Raw genomic sequence first — 24,119 nt, forward strand, 5'->3', positions numbered from 1 at the left:
TGTAAGATAAATACTAACCACCAGGTGCAAGAATACTTTGACAAATCAAGAAGATGAAAGTCAAGAGTATAAAATTAATTCTCATGTAATATTGGAATAAAAAATGTAAGGATGTGGTGACAAATAGTAATAGATGCTGAGTTTTCCCCATTGATATGAGACACATTTGACAGAACACAAAATTTTAAGAACACATTTATAAACTAAATCTATTATTCTTGGGAAAAAATAGAATTTGATTTGTGTCTTACTTTACCTCAACTATTAATTTTTAAATACTGCACAATTTGTTTTCGAGGTTTATTTATTTTTATGTGTACTTGATATAATTCCATTATTATAATACACAGAGCTTGTCATCTATAAGAATAAGAATTATATTAAAATGCAATTTTGATGTGATAATGATTAATGAATGGAAAAGGAGTTTAACTTCATTTTATTTTTTATTTGGGAGTAATGTTGATAGGGGAGTAGATACATTTTTCTCTCTGTCATTTCATCTATAAAATTGAGATGAAATGAATCTCTAAATATACATGTATTCATTCCCTTAAATGTTTTCAGAGGATATAATTACTACTTCCTGAAACTATATAATTCTCCCTACTTCACCCTAGTATTCCTCTACTTCCCACCCCAAAGGGCAGCTTGAAGGCCCCTCAACTTTACCCCCTCAGACCAACTCCCTCCAAAAAATAAATTAAATCAAAATATGTTTGCAGCCAAATTGTCTAAAGCTAAGCAGATCTCTAGTAGATAGTTTGGAAATAAAGGGGCAGTAAAGATAAAATAGAAGTTTATGGATATAAAAGAGTACTTTTCTCTTATGCAAGACCTTTAATCTGGAATTAACAAAATATTAGAAGATTTAATTTTCCTCCCTCCCTCCCTTTCTCCTTCCCTCCCTCCTTCCTTTCTTTCCTCCCTTCCTGTCTCTCCTTTCTCTCACTGGGTGCCACTGCAGCTTTTAAACTCACACCACTGTATCCCTTTCTGGGGCTCTAGGGGAAACACCTGTGATGTTGAGATAAGCAAGGCAAGAGTGACCCTGGGAAGCTGAGTGGGAGCCCCACAGAAGAGAGTAAATGATGCATAGAGATTTTGTTTTGACTATCACCAGACTGACTGGATGCCCTGATTTCTTCCTATTCATGCAGTCTGTACCTGTGCTCAAAGGTTTCTTTATGTTACATATTTTTTTAAGAAAAATGAGGATAGTTACAAAATGTTCTGGTCCGTTTTCAGGGTGTTGTACTTTATTCCCACAGGCATTTGTTGAGCACCTGCTAAGTGTAAGGAAATATGCCCTATGTTTTTGGTTCAAAAACGAATAAAATATGGTTCCCTCTCTATTTGGGGAAAAAGATCAAAAGGAGATCAATTACAGGTAAGGTTAAGTCAACCCAAAGGAAGAAAACACTGACACTGATGGAGTCTTATGTACAGTCCCTGAATGTGTAAAAGTAAAATGCATATGAATATTGGAATTATAGATAAGAAAAGAAGCCCAGTAGCCTAGATGTAGAATAATGGTGGTAGATCAGATATCATGGATTCACTGAGTTGAGATGGCTTTTCATACTCTACAAACAAGATGTGATTTGTTAATGTAATACGCCCAGTGGAAAATGAAAAACTGGAGAGAACCAGCAGGAGGAGAGATGATAAGGAGAGTAGGGTGGGAAGAGAAGGACATTCTGAAGGTTTTCATTTAACACTATCCCAGCTGCCTTTCTATGCTGGTTTTAAGGATGAACTTGCCTTGCCTTGCGTATTTCTAAGTGTCAACTCTACTGGTATACCTTGATTTTTCTAGCTTTAGGAAGAATAAAAATGCTCTCTGAAGGATATTGTGGTCACTTTTTAGAAGTGCTCTTCAGGTACCTGTTAGTGTTCCAGTTGACCACTGAGATGTGCAAGTCCTGCACAAGTTGGCAGTCCTACCAGAGTCATTGATTTATTATCGTTAAGCTGCCTAATTGGTAGTTACATTGAAAAGAAGACTGAGTGAAATATTAAAGTGAACACTAGAGGAAAAAATCATATCTGAGGCTTGTAAGTTGTCACCTTGTTCAGCATCTGTGTTCCCCAATACCCTGCAGGCCTAATCATGACTCCCGTGTAGTTTTACATGTGTACACTCTTTTTTTTCATTATGATCTGCCAATCCCCTGCTGTTCACATTGTACTACAGAAATGATCTTTGTCATTTTTGAATTGGTGTCCAGGTGGCTGCTGTCACATTACAGCAATTTTTAGATATTCCTCAGACCTACTGAGGTGATGCACAGTTTTCCAACAGTATGACTTTTTTCAAGTTTTATCTCTTCCACAGAAGAGAAATTTTCTGTCATCGTTGACAGCTGGACAAGGAGAGACTGCAATCTCATTTACCCCTCAGTATTTTCCTCCTTGGCAGCATCATGAATAAGCAGTATTTTAGATGGTTGACTTCCAAAAAATGTTTCTTGTCAAACTCCTGTCAGGATTTTGGAACTCAGGGAAAAACTTATTTTCAGTTGTGATTTTTAAATTTTGATTTTGAAGTCTGAATTATGATTTTCTTTTTAAGTTTTTTGTTTCATAACCTAAACCTGGGAAGAAAAGGCAGCTAAATTCCTTTTTGTGTTTATGGAGGGCAACCTCCCTGTCAATGATACCTCTGTATTGATGGTCTCTGCCAATAGAATTCCATGATGGGATTTTTTAGTAGTTTACATTATTATTGTTATATCTTAAATTTAATTCTATTAAATCAATGTCTAAATATCCTTTCCATGACCATTTTTAAGATATCATGCTATTTAAAACCCCATTGCATTTCATACATACAAATATAGCATGAATTGAAAGGAAGTAGAAAAGTGAATATTGTCTCTGTCATGTAACCCTTTCTTTCCATCTTCTCTATTTTTTCCCTCAGTTCCCAAAGTTCTTAGAAGTAAAAGAGAAAAATAAATTGGGAAATAAATTAGGTATTTGAGAATTAGTCTCAGTTAGAACTAAAAGAATTAGATGAAAGTCTTTTAAACACACTTGAAATATTTTTCTTTTCTCCTTCCTACTTCAAGTTATAACTTTCAGTGGTTCTTGTTGGGCACTCCAGTTTAGGCTACTCCAGGGTTATACCGCTGTAAGTTATTTATACTGAGGGAATTCAACATAGTTTTGAAAGCATTGTTTTAGAAGACCAGGAGGCCACAAACCTGATTCTGCCAGGATCTGTTTGACTTTAAACAAGGTCTTTTCCCTAACTGGTTTGGTTCAGTGGATAGAGAGTCGGCCTGCAGACCCAAGGGTCCCAGGTTTGATTCTGGGCAAGGGCTCCTACCTTGGTTGCAGGCTCCTCCCCAGGGCACGTGCAGGAGGCAACCAGTTGATGTTTCCCTCTCTCTTGCACTCTCTCTAAAAATCAATGGAAAAGTATCTTCAAGCAAGGATTAAAAAACAAAACAAAACAAAAATACAAGATCCCCAGTTTTCTCATCTGTATAAAGGGCATAATAAAAATAGTAATCATATCATCAGGATGATTTATGAATTAGATGAGTGGATATATGTAAAGTATACTATATATACTTATCTAGGCAGCACTTAGTAGGCATATATATATATATATATATATATATATATATATATATACACACACTGAGTGGCCAGATTATTATGATCTCTGAACGCATAATAATCTGGCCACTCAGTGTATATCCTATATAATAAAAGGCTAATATGCAAATTGTCCCCTCAAGCAGGAGTTCAACCAGCAGGCAGGCCGGCCAACCGCCCATCTCCCCTCCTCCTGGCCAGGCTGGCTGGGACCCACCCATGCATGAATTCATGCACCAGGCCTCTAATATATATATACACTGAGTGGCAAGATTATTATGCATACTGAGTGGCCAGATTGCCAGATTATTATGATCTCTGAACACATAATAATCTGGCCACTCAGTGTGTGTGTGTGTGTGTGTGTGAGTGTGTGTGTGTGAGTGTGTGTGTGTGTGTGTGTGTGTGTGTGTGTGTGTATTAGAGGCCCGGTGCATGAATTTGGGTCCGGCCAGCCTGGCCAGGGGGAGGGGATATGGGCAGTTGGCCGGCCTGCCTGCTGGTTGAACTCCTGGTCGAGGGGACAACTTGCATATTAGCCTTTTATTATATATATACACACTGAGTGGCCAGATTATTATGCGTTCAGAGATCGTAATAATCTGGCCACTCAATGTATATATATATATATATTATATAGATGATAGATAAACAACAACATACATACTTAATATCCACTCTCATCTTTTGGTAGAGAGTCACAGGTCATTTCATCTACCAGTGATATTCATAGCTTTAACCTTGGCAGCAACACCTTTGTTCACTTGCTTCCAGGTAAGTCCCCTGGGTTTCCTGACTAATGTGCAGGAATGAACAAGCGTAAGCCATTTGCATTTTAGCAGAGTCTTAAGGTAACTCATGCCTTTTTTTTCTGTTGTGATTAAACTTGAAATTGTTTTTAATAGAGTTCATCTCTTAAAGGAATTAGTACATCATTAAGATCTAGGTATCTTCTCCTTGAACTTAACTCACTCATTCCATGCCCAATTTCATGTAAATCAATAAATTCTTGTCTGCTCTACATTGTTTATTATTATTTATCCAACTATGATAGGAGGTTCTAGAGAGTTAATTCCTGTGACTAGGGGAATTCCTTTAATCAGTAATCTTTCAATGACCTATGGTCAGGCAGGACTGTGGTTTTGTTCAGCTGCAATCAAGATACACTTTACACAGCCCAGAGGGGATTTTTCCACCATTTTCATTTTTCAGAAGCTGATTACAGAACAGCTATCATTCAATAAAAAGTCTAAAAAAGTTTTGTCTAATTCTTTTACAGTTCACAGCCCTTTAACTAACCACAGCTATATGCCATCAAAAGTAGGATTTACTGAGCCATCACTCAAATTCCTCCTTGACTCAAGTTCTTAAGTTTCACTATTGCTTCAGTATTGGGCACAATACATCAGCACTCACAGAGTGTTGTTCAAGTCAGTCTAATGAGGAACACCTTTTTAATAATCTTTGAGTAGCATACTTTTTTGTCATTCTCCCAAGTAAATGAACCACCAGTAGGACTGTAAACACTTCTCAGCTCTCCATCCCTCTTTTTTCATTCCACCTCCAGGCTTTAGCAGGGATTTTTTTAAGTGTGGGCGTGCATGCATGCGTGCATGTGTGTGTGTGTGTGTGTGTGTGTATGTAGTTGATTTCTTTGGTATTTGTGAACCTCTCCTCAGAATATTTTAAATGCATAAGATGAAATACAAAGAATTACTTAGGAAGCTAATTATATAGAAATATATTTATCACAATTTTAAAATAAATTTGTGAAATAGTAATTTATGTGCCTTTACATTAACACATTAAATAATAAGAGCTGACATTAGATCTAAATATTACTATATTTAGAGATGTGTGTTAAATAATATTCTAGGAACTCTGTATCAACTGGAATGAAAATTATCTGTGATTTCTACTGCTAACCAAATGACAGGTCTTCCTGAAACCACTTTGATTTATTCCTTGCATTCACAGGTAAAGGGAATGGTAAGTTTCAGTCAGATTCTTTTTTAAAAAATATATTTTTATTGATTTCAGAGAGGACGGGAGTGGGGGAGAGACAGAAACATCAATGATGAGAGAGAATCATTGATTGGTTGCCTCTTGCACGCCCCCTACCAGGGAATCGAGCCTGCAACCCGGGCATAAGCTCTGACCAGGAATTGAACTGTGACCTCCTGGTTCATAGGTCCATGCTCAACCACTGAGCAACACCGGTCAGGCTGAATTAAGACAGTTTTGATGAACTTTTGTAAATAAAGTGAAATGTTAAAATATTTCATATTACTTTATAACATACCATTTCATAATTTACTCTTCTTGAAAGGAAATGAAAAAGAAGCAGGAACTTTAATAGTGATGGTTAGATAACAGGTTATACTGCTTTTGTCATTTTAGACAGTAATGTAGTTCAGGTTGCTTACATGCCATTACGAATGTGGGACTGACAGATAAATGACTCCTGAGGTGACTCTGTGTCCTTTCTTCATAGCTGTAGCCTCAGCTCCTGCCACAGTGCCTGCCACCTGCTATTCTTTAAATATTTGTTCAATGAATATATGAGTGACTAAATGATACACACTATCTAGATGTGTAGATGGGTGAAATTAAACACACACACACACACACACACACACACACGTAAAACCTCAGTTCTTCACCTGTGATGTGGGAATAAGAATACCTATCTGATGGGTTTATTTTGAAAATTTAAAGCAATAATGTATATGAGGTATTGAGCAGATAGGTAGCACATATGTGATAAATTATAACTTTAAAATAGTGTAATTCTCATTATTTTAAATATGTATATTTTGCCAGCCATTAAATTGGTACTCTTGTGAGTCAAGAAGCAGAAGTGAATTTGGATTGTAGTTTTGTATTTTCTGTGCCTAGAGAGGGGTTTTCATCATGAGGCAAGAGCTTTATTTTCTTGACTAAGAGTCTGATTCAGCTGCTCACCAACTGTTAGTAGCAATGGAAGAATCTAAGTACTGTAATCTATTAGAAAGCTGTGATCAATAAATGTGAATGCTGACTTTCAAAAGCCCATTTTGAAGCTCTTTCGCTATTTTGTAGTGGTTTGGTTGTCTCTTCTTGGTAACTCAATAAAAATTTGGATCCATCCTCATAGAGTTTTCAAAACTTATTTTTTAAAGTTTAGCATTCCAATGGAATTTTATATTTACAGATTATCATAAGGTAAGTTTTGTCCCACTGTCTCACTCCAGTATAGATTAATTAAGATGTTCTTATTATTGCAATTTTCCAAAATTCTATAGATAAATGTTCTTAAGAGTTAGCGTTGTTTCATTTATCAGATATGCAATGAATGAATTATAGCAATACCATATTTAAAATTGATGTTTATATGACAGAACATTGAGGCTCTTCATAGTCAATTTTTTGCATATACAGCATAATGCTGTTTTTATCTCCTTGCCTGATTTTGGGCTTTAGAGGCAGAATTGTAATACTCCTGTGTTCACATGTCAAATACAATATTAAACCAGCTACCAGTTGTGTGTGTATGGATATGGAGTAGGTGACCAAAAACAAACAACAGACACAAAATAAACTAACAAACACAAACAGGGTGGGGACAGGTAGGAACAGAGCCTTTGAAGAGGGCATAGAAAGGTCAAAAGGCCAATTTGATGACTAAAGATGCTATATTCTGATAATGATTTTATTATGCTCATATATGGATCCCAAACATGTTATTTTCACAGGGGTAATTATTATTTTAGAATTACTCCTTGCCAGTGACAAATAGCTTCATATATATATATATATATATATATATATATATATATATATGAAACCCTAATATGCAAATAGACCAAACGATGGAACAACCAAACAGCCAGTCACTGTGACGTGTGCTGACCACCAGGGGGTGCATGCAGAACATGGTGGGCATTGGCAGCAGGCAGCAGAGTGCGGAACATGGTGGGCATCGGCTGCAGTGGGATGGAGGAGCAGGTGAGCAAAGGCGCCAGACCAAGGTGGGGCGCTGGTTGCTGTCATCGGGGTGAGCCTCTGAAAATTCTTTGCTCCCACATGCCACAGTTCCACCAGGCGCTCGAACCTGCTGCCAGCAGCGGCCCTGCTAGCATCTGCAGCCGGTGCCAGAGCCACTTCTTGCACCCGCTGCCAGTGCCTGGCTCCGATCCCGATCACTTGGCGCCATCAGTGGATGCAAGCAGCAGCTGCAGTCCCTGATCCCCCCTGAGGGCTTCTCCACCTCCTCCTGTTCCTGAGGGGCGATCAGGGTAGCAGTTGCTGCTTGCACCCACTGACGGTGCCAGCCCTGCTCACACCCGCTGCTGGCGCCAGCCCCAATCACTCCACACCGTCAGCAGGTGTAGTGGGGCTGTTGGCAGACAGGGGACTGGGGTCCATGGTGGGAGGGGCCAAGTGGGGGCGTGGAGGATGGGCTGAGACCCGCCCCTGTGCCCACCGCAGCCTCACAGCCCACAGTTCCTTTCAAGGTGCACGAATTCGTGCACTGGGCCCCTAGTTTAAAAATAAGACCCAACTTTTTGAAACTGATTTACCCTCTAATGATATTTTGTCAATTTAAAAATTTCCTTCACTTTAAGATTAAATATCATTATGCAGCTCCTTGAAAAATTAAGTTTATTATCTAGGTGCTTTTTTTTTAATTTAATGAGTATTAAATGTATTATCTATACCAGTGGTTGGCAAACTCACAGAGCGGCAAATTGCGGCTTGCGAGCCGCATGTGGCTCATGAGCCACGGTTCGCCGACCACTGACCTATACCAATGGAACATAAATAAGACATGAATTTAACATGAATCTGTTGAATTTGTCATCATTTGTTATAGTTTTTCATTTCACCACCTACAATTTTCCATGCACTCTATGCGTTTCCTTCTCTATATATAGTTTAAGACTGTATATAGACTGCTGAAGACTGATGGGAATATACCTATAGCTCACTTTCTTCTAATTTAATTTGATTGGGCTGGGTTCAATTTGTAACCTTTAAAACTTGTTTATTTTACTAAAATATATCTGTACCTACCTTTGACATCCAATTCCCAGCATTATTTACCTATGATGCTTCCATGTGTAAGATTCCTAGAGCATTGCACATAATGTAACACATTGATTTTTAGGAGAGAAATTCTGACTGTGAATTATTAACTTGGTATTAGGATGAAATATTGTTAGTATTGGTTGCATTTGAAGGATCCTTATAAAAGTACTTGGTGCTCAAGATGATTTTAAATAGAACATGCAATAGACAGTAATAACAGAGAGTTCACATTCTCGCTGTAATTTATTTTAATGCCATCACACAGGGAATTCAAGGCAGATAAAACTTCTCCATTTATAGAGACCAAATGTGCATAAATGGATTGTCATAATTCCAGAGGAATCGATAATACATACTCTCTGGCATACTTTTTATTAGAAATTGCTTGAGAAACATTTATTTTGTATACTAAGTAAATATATGATCATAGCCTTAAAATCTGTTACAATGTTAATTTCCCCTTGACGAATTACAATGCAATTTTCTAGGCTACTAATTTCACTAAAGAAGGTAATAACTGGAGCAAAAGTCTAATCAGATGCCAATCAGGATTCCTTGAAGCACAGACTGTCAAATATTGAAGCAATTTTTATCACTCATGAAAGCACTTATGTTTTATGATATGCTATAAAATCTGTGATGAAATCTAATGTTGATGAAGCTACCTTATTCCTCAAGTGGTTTTTCCAAACAAACAGCTTTCATATTTAACCAGATCTTTCATGAATATTCAAGTTTATTAACATAATACCATTATGTTATCTATTATAATACCATTGTATTATCCAGCTATAGCAGGATATTAGTTATTTATAAATGTCAGTCACAGAACTCAATGGATTCATCATAAAAGTTATAATAGTGGATTCTTTTTATTCTATAGGAAAAAAAATTGTTTCTTCTTATAATGTTAGAGTGGATTTTTGTCTTTATGTTGTAGAGTGAAGCTGCACACTTCTCCATTCACTTTCACCCTCCAAATCATTTATGTTGTCATTAAGCCTTTATTCCTAACTGAATGGTGCATAGTTTAATGAATTTATCATTTTTGTAGCAGAACGTAGTTACTTTCTGTCTTGCCTAGAAGCAACCTTTGAAGGTACTGTGTAATTACATTCCTTCACCATGACATCATCCTTTCCATTAAAGCACAGCCATTACCTGTATGTTTTTGTGTTTCTTCACCTGGGCATAAGTATGTGTGGGTTTCTCGGGTTTTGTTGTTAGTTGAGAGGTGAGAAGCATGTCCACACACCATAGTATTTGCAGTTGACCTTGATAATCTTTCTATTAATGTTTTCAGCATGCTGGCACACCTCATGTGAAATCATGTAAAGTTATCAGCATTTTCCTCTAAAATAAGTTTGAGAGACTCCTAATTAAACTCTAGGCTGTACAACTAGTAGGTACTAATTAGGGAGAATATATTCTCCTTTCCCGAGTCCTCTGAAAAAATCTTTTTTTGTGTAAGAAGAAAATATGCACCATCCCCAAGGTTCCTGGAGCTGAGAATGGAAGGATTTAGATGAAGTTACCCAGTGTTTAATTATTGAAATTTTGATCCAGCAGCTGACACTTTCTCTTCATGTTTTAGGGGAGGCAAGACATCTCAGTTGACCCTAAGTAGTAATATTTGTGGGTTCATATGTAAAATTTTCTTAATAATCTGGAGGGTGATTGGTTTGATGATAAAAGAGACAATGTTTTATTTCCTGGAAAAAAAAAACAACAACTAATTAACCAAGTATCATTTATAAAATATGGGAAAATATTCCATTGCATTGAAGACGTGAAGTACTTGTCATGGCTAATGTCATCTCAATATTTGCACCTCAATAATTTATCATGTCTAGAATCTAGGGCAGTCATGGACTAAGTTCTCACTGGATCCCTTGATGCCTCACAAGACATCCAGCCAACCAGGTTCTCAATTCCATTCCTTAATGCACAACAGAATGATGGAAGAACTCCTTGTTAATAGAATAAATATTCTCCTCATCTTTGACCGAGACTACTCCAGGTCTGAGAGGACATCATTCCTGAGGTGCCACTATTCAGGCATCATCATTTCTGTTAAATTTGTTCCCTTTGTTTTGGGATTTGCTGCTTTTAGGACTACCTCCATGTTACTCTTCTCTCAGGAGGACAGTGTCTTATTTTCCCCAAAGAACTGTCATCGCACCCTTCCCAGATAAGACAAAAATGTTTTTCACTAGACTCAGAACCTCTAGAGTCAGTGCCCAAGTTTTATTTATCTTTGTCTTCATTTTGCCTGATACATAGTGTTTAATATATGCTACTGAGTTGTGACTGCTTAGATGAATAATAATGAATATTTATATGGCATTAGAAATGAGTGGAATAGTGGTATAGGTCAGGTTTATTGTTCAGAATCTCTGAAGTGTGATTATCATTAGGGGGAAAAAAGGAAATCTAAAGATCAGAATGGTTTCTCTATGTAGGATGACTGATTTTACAATAGAGTAGTTAATCTACATAAATGTGTATATCAATCTTTAAATCACAAATTAGGTCATTTGTAAAATTTACAAAATGGTTATTATATGTCTCTCTAACTGAAAATACCCATATGACATCTGGTTTACCTTCAATATACTCTTTCCAAAATCTTTTTTTTTTTTTTTAAATTCTACAAGTTAACCATGCTCAATGTAACAAATGAAATTCAACCAGTAGTATCAAAAGGTTTAGGCAACAGAAGCAAACCATTTAGTATGGATCTTCTTACTACTACCTTTTTGCTCATTTAAATATATATAGATCCCTCACACACAATGGATTTTTGTTTTATAAAAATGAAATTATGCTGTACATATTACTCTGCAAATTATTTCATTTACCTAAGAGGATATGATGAATGCCCTGGCCAGTGTGGCTTGGTTGGATGGAGCATCGTCATGTGCACCTGAGGGTTACGGGTTTGATTCCCAGTTAGGGCATATGTCTAAATAGTGGGTTGAATCCCAGTGGGGGCATGTATGGTAGGCAGTTGATCTCTCTCTCTCTCTCTCTCTCTCTCTCTCTCTCTCTCTCTCTCCCCCCTAATAAAAGAGTAATATGCAAATTGACTGTCACTCCAACACACAAGATGGCTGCCCCCATGTGGACACAAGATGGCCACCACAAGATGGCCAGCAGGGGAGGGCAGTTGGGAGGGACCAGGCCTGCAAGGGAGGGCTGTTGGGGGTGACCAGGCAGGCAGGAGAGGGCAGTTAGGGGTGACCAGGCTGGCATGGGAGGACAGTTAGGGGCAAACGGACTGGCAGGGGAGCAGTTAGGCATCAATTAGGCTGGCAGGGGAGTGGTTAGGGGGTGATCAGGCTTGCAGGCAGAATCTGTTAGGGACAATCAGGAAGGCAGGCAGGCAAGCATTTGGGAGCCAGCAGTCCTGGATTGTGAGAGGGATGTCCAACTGCACGATCCTGGTAGTCGGACATCACTCGAGGGGTTCCAGATTGGAGAGGGTGCAGGCTGAGCTAAGGGAACACCCCCCACCCCGTGCACGAATTTCATGCAACAGGCCTCAAGTGTAAAATAAAAAGAATATATGATGAACATTCACTGAAGTCTTGACTTGATAAAGATCTAATTTATCTTTTTAATAGCTATATATTATTTTGCAGTTTGTACCATTATATATTCAACCAAGAACATCTCTAAAAATAAGATAAGCTTAACCTATGCCAATTAATCTTCTGCTTCTAGGGGTTTAATCTCTTGTCTCTCATCTGGAAAATAGACAAAGAAAAATATAAAAATTCACAGTTGCTCCTCAAAGTGGAATCTGAAATTAATGTGTTTTCTTGGGAATAGTGAGCAGAACTGGGGTCCTGTGGGTGTTTAAACTCCTCTACTTCACACTCAATGCTCCCCATTCTTAAGGCTTCTGGTCCGTGCCCAGTGCTGTTAAAGAATGTTTGCATAAAAACCAAGATGGCGGCATAGGTAAGCACCTAAACTGCTGCCTCGCACAACAATTTCAAAACTACAACTAAAAGACAGAACGGACACCATCCAGAACCACAGGAAAGCTGGCTGAGTGAAAATTCTACAACTAGAAGGAAAGAGAAAAGCTCACAGAGAATTGGAGGTACGGCAAAGGGTCTTTGTGCGCGCAGAGGAAGGGCGGCTGAGAGCCTGGCTGACTTTCTCCGGCGGAAGGGGGAAGGAAGCCCCCGACCGCACTGAACCTCAGTTCTGACTGCACTGAACCCCAGTTCCGGGTGAGCCCCTGGGGACCCACGCTCTTACGGGGGGAGTCTGGACTCTCGGGCGGAGACTCAGGAGCAGGGGAAGGCAGAGGTCTGAAGAAGCACGCGTGCCAGTGCGCACAAAGGCTGCGGAGGTTGCCACAGGCTTTCCCTAGTGGAAGGGAGTTGGAGGCTCCTGACTGCACTGGGCCCCAGTTCTGACTGCACTGAACCCCGGTTCCAGGCGAGCCCCTGGGGACCCACGCTCTTGTGGGGGGAGTCTGGACTCTCGGGCGGAGACTTGGGAGCTGGGGAAGGCAGAGGTCTACGTGTGCGCGCAAGGGCAAGGCTGCCGGGAAGCCAAGACTGTCTGCTCCGCCCTGAGACTCCACCCCATCCAAGCTGAGCACAGAGGCTATTGCAATTTGGCAAGTCTAATCCTATAAGGCTGTCTCCAGCACCGAACTTCTCCCAGCGTAGACGTAGCTGATCCTTACAGCCAACTGGCCTGGAGGTCAATTCCTCCCAGTGATACCAACAACAATCAAGACTTAATTACAACAAGGCTGTACACACAGTCCACAAAGGGGTGCACCAAGAGTGTCCACCTCAGGTTAACTGGGGAGGCTGACCCACTGGGCCATATAGGAAACCTAGCACACAAATCTACCCTACCAACTCAGGGAAGCAGTGAAAATGTGGCATCAAAGAAACAGATCACAAACGAAAGAAATGGAGGAAAACAAACGACTGGATATAGAATTCAAAACCACAGTTATAAGGCTTTTCAAGAATATCCTAGAAAAGGCCGATAAATATAACGAGACCCTTGAAGATATGAAAAAGGACCAACTAGAAATTAAACATACACTGACTGAAATAAAAAATATTATACAGAGACCCAAAAACAGACTAGAGGAACACAAGAATCAAGTCAAAGAATTGAAATACAAAGAAGCAAAAAACACTCAACCGAAAAAGCAAAAAGCAAAAAAAAAAAAAATCCAAAAAGTTGAAGATAGTGTAAGAAGACTCTGGGGCAACTTCAAGCGTACCAACATCAGAATTATGGGGGTGCCAGAAGAAGAGAGAGAGCAATATACTGAAAACCTATTTGAAGAAATAATGACCGAAAACTTCCCCCACCTGGTGAAAGAAATAGACTTACAAGTCCAGGAAGCGCACAGAACCCCAAACAAAAGGAATCCAAAGAGGACCACACCAAGACACATCATAATTAAAATGCCAAGAGCAAAAGACAAAGAGAGAATATTAAAAGCAGCAAGAGAAAAACAGTTAATTATCTACAAGGGAGCACCCATAGGACTGTCAGCTGATTTCTCAACAGAAACTATGCAGGCCAGACGGGAGTGGCAAGAAATTTTCAATGTGATGAATAGCAAGAACCTACAACCAAGATTACTCTTCTATCATTCAGAATTGAAGGGCAGATAAAGAGCTTCACAGATAAGAAAAAGCTAAAGGAGTTCATCACCACCAAACCAGTATTATATGAAATGCTGAAAGGTTTTCTTAAAGAAGAAGAAGAAGAAAAAAGTAAAGATAAAAATTATGAACAACAAATACATATCTATCAACAAGTGAACCTAAAAATCAACTGAATAAAAAACCTGAGGAACAGAATAATCTGGTGAATATAATAGAATCAGGGGCATAGAAAGGGAGTGGACTGATAATTCTCAGGGGGAAAGGGGTATGGGGGATTCAGGAAGAGACTGGACAAAAATCATACACCTATGGATGAGGACAGTGTGGAGGGGGAGGTAAAGGCAGAAGGTGGGGTGGGAACCGGGTGGAGGGGAGCTATGGGGGGAAAAAGGAGAAACAATTGTAATAATCTGAATAAAGATTTAAAAAAAAAAAAGAATGTTTGCATATAGGACATGGCTAAAAAGAAAAGGAATAGCAATGTGTGTTCTAATCCAGCACATCTTTCTCATGGGGTCAGTTACCATTGCCTGGAAGCATGGCTGTCTGGTGGGAGGAAAGAATTTTAAAGATTAGTGAAGTCAGGGATAGTGGAACCGGTCCCCAAAAAGGGCAGAATTTCCTCTGATATAGAGCAACACTGATCGATAGCAGACTTATTCTCATGGACAGGGATATCTGGAGAGTAATAATTTAAGTCTTGACTGAGGGGGGGGGGGACATTTTCATTGCTTATAATAAAGTTCTAGATTGAGCCATGATCACAGTCATGGTGAGAAGTGTAAGATCCATCCCCTGAAGAGACTGGAAGGGTATTCAAGATCTTTGCCCAGTGATTCAAGCTTCAGAGAATGACTACAGTAATCTCAATGGCATGGAATGCTAACAGAGAACTGAGTTTGGAGCTTGCTAATTGGGTTGGGCACATACATTGGGGGCTAGTATCTAGCTGTAGCTGTAAGTATACAGGCCCTAAGGGTTTGCTCAGGGTACACTGGGTGTGGGGTTCAGGTGAATGCCAGGACTCTTCTTTTGTTAGAACTCTACACCCAGGTTAGTTCTCAGTGAGTCACAGGCTGGGTGGGGCTGGGCCCACAGGGTGGATATCCTCTGTGCTTGCCTCTGGATCCAAGAGGGCATGAATGGACAGATAACCACTTGTTTTTGCAGTGCTTTTGTAGCTTGAAGTCTTGAGTTGAGCCAATAACTTTCTTCTCAGAAAAGTCAAATCCATACATTCAGAATGAAGGCAGGAGGTAGGGAAAATTTTGTCACCTCTTTATAGTGCTTAGACTTAATAAATCCTTTTACCAGTCCCAGTAAATTTTTTCCAGGTGCTAGAATTACTGAGATGCAAAAATCCATGTCTTTCCATTTTGGTTGCTAGTATATTTTGGTGAGCAAGTCTTCCTACTTGGAAAGGAATGAAGTGGGTGTTCCTGTAACTTTCTAAGGAGTCTGAGGGGTAGAAAGCCTAAACATCTCGTGTAAACATGCCCTGATCTGTCTTCCAGCTGTGAAACAGTTGGCTGTCATTATTGACTTCCTATTTCCTTCAGGTCAAATTGTTGATATTCCACTATCTTGATCTATTACCTTACTCTAAACTGGAAAAACAACATTGGTAACTGACTCCTCACCCTTAACCCTTTTTTGATCTTTGGGCTTTTAAAGAATGAAAATGGAGATTAGAATTTATGGCATACTTATCAATGGATTTCAGCAGTGGGTAGGTTAGAGTTCCACTCTCAAAAGCTAGTAATTATTGTTTTTCTTATGGGCTGAAAAATCAAATGGAACTGCCTTTTTCTATCTTTCAGGTATCCAAGTAGACGGATAGCAAACAGCTTGTTCTTCTTCCCTGTTCACACAATTCCAATGGAGATTAGTTCCTTTATCCTTTTATAGTGCTTCCCCAGCAATATAGAGATGAGATTTTTGAGGGACAGAAATAAACCCATCCCACTGTGCAAAAAGTCTGTTTTTATTATACCTTCACATCAAGCACGAAGATGCCAGAAGCATTTCTCAGTGAAAACACTGGAATGAAAATGAGCTCACATCATTTGGTCTATGATAAGCATTCAGAGCCAAACAACAGGGGTAGGAAAGGTGGAAGCGCTATTTCCAGACTCTATTTCCAGACTGAACTGAAAATTAGAAAGTGGGGAAGCAGGAGATCAGTGGAATAAAGGCAGTGCACAACCAAAGAAATGAGTTTCCATGCCACTCCTTAGAACACTAGGCCTATGTGATGCTAAGTGGGGTTATGTCCTATATAGGATTTTGTAATCAGATAAGTTTGAAAATATTAAATTGAAATGTCATTGAATAGTTTTTTTTCCTCCCTGAAGTATCACTGAATAGAATGCACTATCATTCTCTAACACAGAGACAGCATAAGCTGCACTTCCCAAACTTGTCTGGTCTGAAGATTCCACTTAGGACAATGTTGTTTTAGGAGGATTTGATAAAATGCCTAAGAGAAAATAGTGCATGAAAGGAATCAGCATGCCAAGAGAACTAGTTTATAAGGACTTAGAGAGGGAATTGGTATCTCTACAGAAGTAATAATGGACCCTAATCTCAACACATATAAGGAAATAACCAGAAGAAAAGAGGAAAGGATGAGAGGAGGAGAGGATGGGGCTTCATATCATAGCTCATAGCTTACACTGGAATATATATATATATATATATATATATATATATATATATATACACACACACACACATATACATACCTTTGGTGATCAAAGATGAAATCAATTTAACAATTTAACCAAGGATTAAAGTGATAAATGACAGAGGTGAGGCAGGGAGGGAGGCAGAGCAGGACAGAGACTGGAAGTCCTGGATTATTTTTCTATCAACTTTAGTCCTGAACCATATGGTCATTCTATAATAAATGCAAGAAGTGAAGGTGGCATGCATGATAACATACCAGGAAGCCCAAGGGTGAGATAGCTGCCTTGCTATGGACCGGATTCCTGTCTCAGGGTGTATCTCTCCAGATCTTCTAGGCCTCACTTTGTGATTCCAGCCACAGCTATGATGACCAGTTCTGCATGGGCTCCAACTAGCTTCATGCAGGTCTACCACACAGCATATCACCACATCCTATTCCCTCCCTGGATTTCTGTGTTGATGCTGTTGATTCTTTCTGGGGAACTCAGTCTGAGGCTGTGTCTCAGCTCGTTAGCAGGTTCTACTTCTTATGAAATATCCCAGTACAGAGTCTGGTAGAGGCCTGGTCATATGATAAACAGCTGCAGTTTTAAAAAAACCCAAAAAACTACCTGTCACCAAGGCAGAGGTACAGAGATCCCCACTTGGGCTGGGTTACTCCATCAATATTTTGGAGACATGATTGCCTCACATTTTATTTTCCTGCCATTGGTTTAATTTCTTTTCATAAAAGGTTAGATAGTTGTCTGTTGGGGATCCTCATTCAGAAGTTTCTCTCCTTCACCTGTAAGTAGTGACTTTCAGTGTTCTGGTCATAATATTAATTTCACATCTTTCAAAATTTCAGTGGAAAGTAACTTTATCATAATATTTTATCTCATACAACACTGTGACATTTCTTCTTTCAAACTATGATATAGCTACAGCATGCATAGCTACCATAGACATTGTTATTAATTTCCTATCATCCAAACACATCCCTTATTTACACCAAAATTAGATTTTTTCTTATCTAATTTCTCTCCCTTTTTTATATTGGGTAAAACTCTGTCAGATTATTTGCCCATCGAATTTAACAATAAAACAGTAACTTGAAACACCAGCCAACAGCTTTGAAAGTTAAAGACTCCCCCACGACCACCAGTGTTTCCCACATGAGTTGGTGGTTGACCTTTCAGCAGATGGCTTTTGTGTGCCCTTTAAGAAGGTCCTGGGCTCATCCAAACCACCACTCTGAAGGAACTCCAAAACTGGAGAACTTTTGGCAAAAATGCCTACATGATTATCTAGATATATACCTCAGGTGATAGTTCTCATATGTTTGCTTGTCCTTAGCAAGGACTGCACGGTTGCATATGACCTTCTATTCATTTCACTCAGCCCCAGTAGCTACTTATTGGGCCGCTGGGGAGGAATTAGTCCTTTAGTAATGTGGCTGTCTCTCACACACTTGGGCTTCCTGACATACTGTCATGGAACCTGCTTTCATCCTTGTTCCTATTACAATGTAGTAATATGGTCATGACTAAGGTTTGGAATCAAGTATCCCAAGATTGCCAATCTCTGCCTCATCATGTTAGCCTTGGTTAAGCTACCAAACCCCCCTGCACTTCAGCTTGCACCTTGTAAGCTGTGGGTCTTATTATCCATATCATGAGATCACTGTGAAGCTTAAGTGACATAATGTGTTGCAGCAGACTATTGGAGTCCTGCCTGTATTTCCTGGGACCTCATTTATGCACCTTATACTCTACCTACTGGGAACACTTCTTGCTCCTGGCCCTCATTCTGGCTCCAGGAACATGGCTGGCTCATTCACAAGGTAAACTGGAAGTCTACAAAAGTAGTACCTTGCAAAGCTGGCTCTTAAATGGAGTATCTCTGAGGCATGTTCTACACATTTTCCAGAGTTTTCTGGCAGGACTGAGCTCCAGTCGCCCATAGAACTTAATTGCTTGATAGTACCTCCTTCCTCTTCCTGTCCCATTTCTTACACGTCTGCAGGTTTTCTAGGGATCTTCTTTCAAACAAATTACTTGCACTCAAGTCCCTGACTCAGGGTCTACTTCTGACAAAATTCAAGATATGTGAGAAGCACTTAATATTGTGTTTGGCACATGATAAATGATAATAGTTATTAATCCCAGAAGATGTTTACGTAGGTTAAAAAAAGACCTATATTTTTGAAAACCACTTTATGGCTGCTACATCTGCTTGCTCTTATTTTTCTTAACCTTTTTCTTTTTGTTTCCAAAAAATCAGTTTTTTATTTTCTTTTTTCAATTTGAATAGCAGGGGCATGTTCAGCAGGTGAATTTGGGCAATGACTTTGCCTGCATTAATTTTTTTGCCTTTTAAAGTAAAAATTTCTGACACCTCTTTTAGTCTGGCAGTTCATCTAAAAAAATGAAAGTAGAATTTCAAATGTGTAGGTAAGAAAAGTTGTATTAGTACCTGATGGCACTGTAGAAAAGCAAGAGCTCCCTATTTCACCAAAAGGGCTGCGTTTCTCCTTTTTAGTGAACACGAAACATTGATGGTATGCTATGATAAATTAACTATAATACCTTTGGAGGCCAAGTGTCTCAGAAAAAACAACAGTAACATTTCAGGCAAAATGGAAAGCATTAGATTCACACCTGTAACTCATTAATTTGGACCAAGAGTTAGATTTCACAGAAAGCAATTACTAGGATGGATTGTGTTCTTTTTTTTTTTTTTTTAATTATAAGAATGTGTTGAATATTTTCTCTGACCACAGCTGCCCTCAGCAATATCCAGAATTGGTAGCTATAGATTATTTCAGTGTTTCTTTTCAAACTGACTGAGAATGGTTAACTATTTATTATAACATTAAAAAATTATCTTTTTATTATTAAAGAGTATAGGTCATTGTCAGTGGAATAGCAGTGTGAGAAATGTACTAATTACCTCTAATGCAATGCTTACGAATAAATCAAAAGTGAATGCTGTGCATGGCTTTGATTGTGTACTTGTGTGAGTGTTCATGACTGTTTGCTTCTGTGTTTGTTCAGTCATTAATAGTTAACTATTTACACATGAGTCTTTAGGGATGAATAACTTAAAGATGAAATCATATTTGTGTGGGTTTGGGTGTTAAAATGTACCTGTCTCTGGCCCTGGCCAGTGTTTCTCAGTGGTTAGAGAACTGGCTAGCACACGTAACGGTTGGGGGTTTGATTCCTGTTCAAGGGCATGCACTTGGGTTGCAGGTTTGATCCCTGGCCTGGGCAGGGCATGTGTGGGAGGCAACCAATCGCAACATGTCTCTCTCACTTCGGTGTTTCTCCCTTTCTCTCTCTCCCCGCTCCCTCCCACTCTTTGTAAAAAATAAAATAAAAAATAAAACAATGGAAAAAATATCCTCCAGTAAGGATTAACAAAAGTAAATAAATAAATAAATAAATAAATAAATAAATAAAATTTACCTGCCTCTGCTCAAATGTTATTCTTTACAGATTCCAGTAACATTATTACTAAATTAAAAGAGCATTTTTTTGTTTAATTTTGCTTTGAGTCTGTGTTTACCTTTTCACACATATTTTAATATTTCTTCTCTTTATCTCTTCTCATTAATGAAGCCACATTTCTATGTGTTAATTTCAGGGCTATTATGTAAATGCATCTCATATCATTGTTGATAAATTAACATAATGATCAAGTCGAAATTCACCCCCTGTGAATTAAACCAATAAAACTCTATTGATCTGCTTTCACTGAAAATTGTTGTTGCATTGAGCATTTTAGTTATAATGAACTAATTGGCTTTCTATGAAATGATAGAGGCTGTCCTAAATCCCAAAGGTCTGTGATGTCGTTTCATTTTCTGAATCACTATTGCTTAATACACATGGGCTGATTCTCATTGCCTGGAAACAGAGTTGAGGGGGCTTTAGGGTCACCTGCCTCTTTCTATTAATGAGGAAATCAAGACTCTGAGGCATTCCCAGAGTCACATAGCTAAGGGACATGTCTTAAAGCCGAACTTACTTATCCCATAGCCAGCCCATTTCTCTTATATCTAGTTTTCCTATCAGGTATCTGGTGCATTTCTGCAACAGATAGCTCTTGACTTCCTTTGTCATGTCTGATGTAGTAGGATCTTGGCGGTCATGGAATATTGGATCTTCCAGTGACTTCAGATATCTCCTTCGTCTACCATATTTATACTTCAGAGGAGAAAACAGAGTCCAGAGAGTTGGGATGGCAAAGATTTTCATACAGCCAAATTGTGACCTTAATACATACACTCTAACTCTAAAGGGTGATGATTGAACCACTTTTCAAAGCACAGGCTGGACTGTTTCTCCATCCAAGTTTAAGAGAGGACTAGTGACACCATGTGTAACAGCTGTTCATTTCCGTCTGGCACCTCAGAAGTGTCCTAGTTCATTTACACATTTCCTCCATGATACAGGTTAGCTGGTTTATTTATATTTCCCTGCTGGAATAGGCAATGCATGTTCACTAAACCTTACTTTATGGAGAAAACTATTTTTTTTCTTTTTGCATGTGAGAGCCTTCTGTTCAACTTTTATTATTCAGTTTAAAAATTGTTACACGGTATCAACTTTCAATTACAAATTATTAAAAAGATAAATGATTGATGCCAATTTTATATCAGGGGAAAATTTTTGACTACTCAAATGTTAAAAGTGACAGATACGAACTAAAAAAAAGTATTTTATTATATTATTATTAAGTATTTATTGTTGAAAGTATTAACATTGGTCCTTTTTTCCCCCCATTAATCTCTTCCAGCCCACTCCTGTCCCCCTCCAACCTCAGGCCCTCACCACCCCATTGCCTGTGTCCACAGGTGATGCATATATACATACTTTGGTTGATCTCTTCCCACCCCTGCCTTCCCTCTGAGGTTCAACACTCTGTTCATGCTTCTATGTCTAATACATTCAGCAGCCGTTTACCAGCATTATTATTAAAGTTTGTGGCTCCGGGTTGTTGCTGGGAAATGCCAGCCAGCGATTTGGCTTGAGCCCAGGGACTGTCCTGGCGAGTGGGAGAGCTGTCCTTACTATGGGAGTTACATTGTTGTACTCGTTTGTTTTCTAGTACTCTTGGTAGGGAATTTTGAACTTTCACCTTAAAAATTGCTGTCTCTATTTTGAGGTAGGATTTTCTCTGTGCTGTCTTGGGTTTCTTTGTTTCCTAGGCAGTAAATAACAGCCAAGATGTACACTGATGTCCACTAAATTTACATACCTGCTTTAACATGTATGTAATACAACTCTCACAAATACACACACCCACACATTCTTACAAAAGGGGGAATGCATACTGGTCTTGCCATATTGTTATTTTCATACATCTGTGCTTTATATTACATTTTCTAATGCATTAACATTATGGATTTAAAAATTCATGTACCAAATGACATTTACATAATTTTAAATACTTTGATTCAAAATCATTTAAAAATATAAGTTAATAAGTTACAGTGTTTCATTCAGTGATTCAAGTTAGCATCCGCTTCTAAGTGTGTTATTACTTATTCATTAATTGAAGCCTTTAATTTTATATTCTGCTCTTGGCAACTGTGGCTTATTTGGTGCTTGTTACAGCCACTTCAGGCAAGTAAATCAAATCAGATGTAAAACTTCAGCAACAGCTGGAAATGTACCAGTAGTTTCTGTCTGGGTTTGGCAGAGTAAAATACTTCGGGCTGCACATGCAGAAGGACCAGCCGCGCTGCTCACACAGAGAGAACATGACACACCTCTGGGGTTTTCTTTGTGCAGGAAAAATGCCACCTGTGTGGCTGGGCAAGAATATAAAATAACTAAGTCATTATCACAAAGGTAATAGTATGCATGGCCTTCTGGCTTAGCTGTGATAAGAAAATTTTAAACAGAAATACATAAGATGATGTTGAACAGTATGAAAGGCTCTTTGAGAGGCTTGCTCTTGTTATTTTTCACTTTCCTTCTGGTATTTAGTTCAAGAACATGATAATTCTGGGGAATGACCAGTCTTTACCAGACCACCCAGGAAAGAACGATGCTCTGCCAATTCGTAAAGGTAAAGCCATTGGCTTGTAATAACTTGCTTCTGACTTCCAAGTCACACTTGTTTTGGTAAGCAGATGTCTTCTGAAATGCCTGTGTGGGTTAGCATGCTGGCCTTATTTCTTTCAAGAGAGTATGAACAAGAGTACCTGATAATTTCAGTAGCAGAACTGTGCTGTCTGCATTGAAGTTTCACCTTATTAAAGGGGAATTATCCATTTGCCTACCGTTTCTTCAGTAAACAATGTCACTTTTCAGATGATGAGGGGGAAAATGAGTAAGGTTTCAAATTCTTATTGCAAGACTATTTTAAATTAGTTACATCTAATTATGTACTTTCAAATTTTGCTAACTGGTCATGTTTCTGCTCTGATTAATTGTTCTTTTCTTGTGAGTTAAACTTACTTTGAAGAAATCAACTTAAAACATAGCATTTGGAGCTCTAAAAATTGTCTATAGACAAAAATACTTTGATCTCAGAAGCTTAAATCATCTTAAGACTTTCTGGAATAAGACCAGGAATGGAGGAAGAATAAGAGAAAAATTTTGTTTGTTTCTCCTAATTTTATTTTTTCCTTTTAGCAGAAGAACGATATCCTTAAAACTAGGGGTCAGAAGCTCTGTTCTACTGATGGATTTCTCTCTTAATCTAAACCTAGTACTATTTACTTCTCTATTGAAAAAAAGCGTGGTGCTTTTGGCCTAGATTGTTCACATCTATATGTTAAGAATGTCTTTAAACAGTGCTTCTCAAACTTTATAGCATGATTAGAATCACCTGAATGATTTGTGAAACTCCAGATTGTCAGATCCCACCTTCAGAATATTTAGGTGGGGGCCCCAAATTTGCATTTCTAACAAGTTCCCAGATCATGTAAATATGTCTGGCCTGGGACTACACTTTGAGAACAAATGCTAGAAAACAACCAGAGAAGAGAATGGTAAGGAAATGCACCACTTATTAAGAGGAGTTATCTCTGGGCTATGGTAGGAGGAGTAATTTTGTACTTTCACTTTTCTGTGCTATATTTTTCACAAGATAAAT

General features: G+C 38.6%; 1 protein-coding gene and 1 pseudogene across 5 annotated transcripts in view; one reads left to right on the plus strand and one right to left on the minus strand.

Moving 5' to 3' along the window:
* Positions 1-2,357, minus strand: part of LOC308255834 (lysine--tRNA ligase-like) — a 65,175-nt pseudogene extending 62,818 nt beyond the window's left edge. Inside the window, exon 1 of the transcript in view lies at positions 2,280-2,357. The product of the transcript in view is annotated as a lysine--tRNA ligase-like (transcript). The remainder of the gene's footprint in view (positions 1-2,279) is intronic.
* The window catches only part of MACROD2 (mono-ADP ribosylhydrolase 2), a 1,970,509-nt gene that overhangs the window by 592,568 nt on the left and 1,353,822 nt on the right, over positions 1-24,119 (plus strand). The window lies entirely within an intron of this gene.

Source organism: Plecotus auritus, assembly GCF_963455305.1.
Source record: "Plecotus auritus genome assembly, chromosome: 8".
Lineage (NCBI taxonomy): Eukaryota > Metazoa > Chordata > Mammalia > Chiroptera > Vespertilionidae > Plecotus > Plecotus auritus.